Here is a 4,483-nt window from a genome sequence, read left to right as displayed (position 1 = left end):
AATAAAAAAAAATATATAAATGCTAAACCTGCTGGAAGAGAAAATAGGTAGAATTTTTGAACTCATCGGTGTAAAAAAAAACTTCATGAAAAAAGCCCAGATTGCCCAGAAAATACTACAAATAATCAACAACTGTGATTTCATCTTATTAAAAAACTTCTGCACAGCAAAACAAAATCATAAACAGATTGAAAGGGCTACTTACAGAGTGGGAAAAAAATTAACTATTTGCTCCTTGGACCAAGGACTAATGTCTAGAACATATAAAGAACTGAAAAACTCAGATCTCCTAACTTCAAAGACTGCATTCAAAGATGGGCATCTGAGATGAATACACACCTCTCAGATAAAGAAGTACAAATTGCAAATAAATGTATAAGAAATCTTCAACATATCTGGTTATTTGAAAGATGTAAATTAAAACAACACTGAGATTCCATCCTGCTCCAGAAAGAATGGCTATCTTCAAAATATCAAATAATAACAAATGCTGGAGGGGCTGGGGGAAAAGGAAATGCTTCTCCACTGTAGGTGGGAGTGTACACTGGTACAACCACTTTGGAAATCAGTGTGGAGAGTCCTCATAAAAACTAGAACTAGAGATCCCATTTGACCAGGCCAATCCCCTTCTTGGTTTCTGCCCAAGTGAATTAAAAGCATCATGGCACAGTGATATATGTGCACCCATGTTTATAGAGGCACAATTTCTAATAGCTAAGTCTTGGAAAATACCCAACTACCTATCAACTAATGAATGGAGTTTTTAAAAAGATTTTTTTTATATAATGGAGTACTGCTCAGCCATAAGGATAAACTTGAGACATTTCTTGATAATTGGATCTTGAGACCATATTCTTAAGTGAAATAAACTGGACACACGTGTAAATATCACATTGTTTCTCTGCTGTGAACAAATAAAAGTGTAAATAAGAATCAAATTGTAAAATAGATATTGTGAAATAAGAAAAAAAATGTTCAAAAGGAGGGGGAAAGGAAGGAAGGAAAATTAAAGAAATGAGAAAATAAGCTTTGTAAATAAGGATGAGAAGAGTGGTTGAAGGGAGAGGAGAAAAATGAGAGGGGAAAAATGGCAAACCAAGGTATATCATGCACAGGTACAAATTCCCTATGATCAATGTGAGCATTGTATATACCTAAATTTTACCGATAAACTTAATGAAATTTAAGAAAAGATGGCAACGTGGTGAGTGGCAGCAAAGCAGCCTCTTCAAGGTTTGGAGTCCAGACACTGGATTAAAGCAAAACGGGGAAGAGAAGGAAGTAGGTTCCTAGGACCCAGAAAATACCTGAAATTGGAATTGGAGCAACACAGGGAGGTCAGAGGGACTACCATACAGAAGAGGAATGTGGCAAACAAGGTTTTCCCCCTGAATCCCAGTACATGGTGTGAGTGATGTGGCTTGAACATGCAGAGGTACAGTGACTATGGGTGACTCCAGAGGCCTCCAGAGACAAAAGCACCAATGGAATAGAGCAGTGGACACTGTGGACTGCAGCGGCTGGGGATTGTTTCCAATTCAAATAGTCCTATAAGTTGACTTGTAGATCACCATTTTGGAAAGAGACCAACAAAACTTGAGACTCAGGGCAGCAGTGGATTTATTTGATCACAGGGCTTCTAGTGTCAAGATGAGGTTAAGCCCTGGGCGACACCCAGAGTCTGGGAGGCAATTTCAAACCAGGAAGTGGCACATAAAGTGTTGTGAGCAGAATGACTTGGGTCCCAACCTCACAGCCAGAAATCAGGATCAGCCTGAAGTTCAGTGATGTTGAAAGTGTTGGTTTGCTGAGATTATCCACTACCCTGCCATAATTCTATTGAAGGCTTGGTAGGATCAACCAGCATGGATCTGGACTCTGCCTGCCACCTGTGTCTAAAAGTGACAGCAGAGAGATGCCCTAAAGTGGACTTTTTTTCTTCTTTCTCTGCTTTGTTGTTTCTATTGTTTCTTGTTTTTATAGGATTGTAAACATTGTTTCTAGTTCATTTTCTGTTGCTTTTCTGCTCTTTTTTCTCTTTCTTCCTTTTTTATTTCCCTCCTGTCTTCACTGTTCAACAGTGTGTAATCTTCCTTTGTCCTTAAGCCTCACATCTAATCTCCTTGTCTTCTTTTTCTCTATTTTTCTTCTTCATCCTTTTAAATTTTCTCCCCTGAGGTAAAATCAATCTATTGGGCAGATATTTCCTGAACATAATTTTGATTTAGATGTTGTGTATGACTATAAATCTTGTTCATATGGTTAAAAATGACAACTTAATAGTAACTATTGTTGGTCAATTTCTAGGCTGTTCTTGATACTATTGTTATTCCTGATTGAACTACATTAGCCAAGGTGACATAGCTGCTCTAATCAGTTCTTCCTTTTTGTATGCAAAGACCAAGATTGTCAGTGAGTCATAAGCAATACTATAAGTCAGTAACAAAGAAAAAAGGGGCTAGGCCAAATTAGCAGCAACTTCTCATCCCTAATAAAGTAAAAGAAGGTAGGATGTTGCAACAGATTCAAAAGCTAAAAGGCAGCTACACCTAGAAGATAACTCAGTAGTCATTTCATAAATAGTTGTGAGATCTGTAATAAAGCTCTTTACCATAAACAATTTATAAGCATCAATACAGAAATGAAACTAAAAAAATGAGACAGAGAACCAAGATGCAGCCCCAGACTTCCAGCTTGTCCAGGCAAATGCATGCGGCAGTGAGTTGAAACAAATCAAAGGGCACCAACCTGAATTCTGTGAAGTGGTAACAGTGAAAGAAACAAACCAAATTAATGCAGTTCTAGAAAATTCAAATTAGAAATAAGTTCTCAGATAACTAAAGAGATGATGACCATAATGGAGGATGTGGTTAGTGAATGAAGAGCAGATAAAGATAAAAAAAAATTGAGGTGCTTAGGGAAATGATAGAAATCATGAATGCCCAACATAGGAAAGAAATGGAATCTGTAATAGAGATTCAAAATGATAAACAGGAGATTTAAAAAATCTATTGAAAGTAAATGCAACAGAATGATACAATGTGAGGGCAGAATATTAGATCCAGAAGACAGATCTGTGGTTGACAATCATGAAAAGAAATATTTCTTAAAAATAGCAAGGGATTACCAAAAATCCATACAATAACTGCTACATGATGCAAAGAACACCAAAAGATTGACTGGAGTCAAGCAAAAAGGAGGAGTAAGCACAAATGACATAAAAAACTGTTCACAGAACTAATGGCAGAAAATTTAAGGTGCATGCAAATGGAAACTTGACATATAGATAAGTGATAGATATATAACTCCAATCAGCCACAAACAACAACAAAAACTACATCAAGACATGCAATAGCCAAGATTCTAGAAATTTGATGTACAAACAGAATTTTTTATTTTAAAGAGACAAGAAAACAAAATTACAAAATAACAAAAACAGAGATAAAAGTAAAAACACAAAAGTACAAAAATGATACAGAATTTCAAAACAAGATCATCGGAAATCAACAATGGTTGTTGTATTACTTATTGTTATCTTCAAAATAGTCGCTCAGATTACCAGATATAGATATACAAGATTGATCAAACAATGAAACATTAACTGTTCCTTTCAATAAACCAATATAAATTAGTAATACAATTGTCTTAGCTATGACAAGAACAGAATATTTAAAAATGTTAGATAGAAAAGGAAGAAGTCATCTGTAATGCAAAGCTGATCAGAATATCAGCAGACTTAACACAAACCCTTACATCAAGGAGAACTTTATATGAACAATTTCAAGACCAAAAGTAAAATAACCTCCAACCCAGAGTAATATGCCCTGCAAAAGCGTTTCAAAATTGATGGAGAAAGAAAAAGATATAAAAATACAAATAAGTCATTATCAGTCAATGAAATTGAAGATGCAATTAAAAACTTATCATGACAAAAAACACCTGAAGAAATTCATGACCAACAAAGTGGTACTCAAAAATGTCCTGAAGGATATTCCAGAAAGAGGTAATGAAGACTACAACTTTATGAATCTCAATGGAATGAATCCACCAGGCTAGGCACACAATTATACAGAGAACAATTAAAGGAAACCAACAACAGACAAACAACATGACAAGGATAAGTCAAGACATATCAAATATGACATCAATGGAAATGGTTGCAATTCACCAATCAACAGTTCACCAAGAAACAGACTGGTAGAATGGATCAAGACTTGAGATGCAACAATATGCTGAAATGCAAGAAACACTTTAAACTCAAAAAGAAATTCATAGACTGAAAGTCAAAGGATGGAAAACAATACTTCACACCACATTAACCCAGAAAAAAGCAGGGGTAGCTGTTATATTCTAAAGCAAAGTGGATATCAAGCCAAGACTGATGAGAATAAGGACATTTACTATACACTTGTTAAGGGAACAATCCAAGATGAAGAGATAATAATCGTGAGTATATATGGACTATGTGTTGGTTTGGGGCTTA

This window comes from Chinchilla lanigera, unplaced genomic scaffold, assembly GCF_000276665.1.
Source record: "Chinchilla lanigera isolate Chin_1 unplaced genomic scaffold, ChiLan1.0 scaffold00156, whole genome shotgun sequence".
NCBI lineage: Eukaryota > Metazoa > Chordata > Mammalia > Rodentia > Chinchillidae > Chinchilla > Chinchilla lanigera.
The sequence above is the reverse complement of the archived record's forward strand: the minus strand, read 5'-3'. Positions refer to the sequence as shown.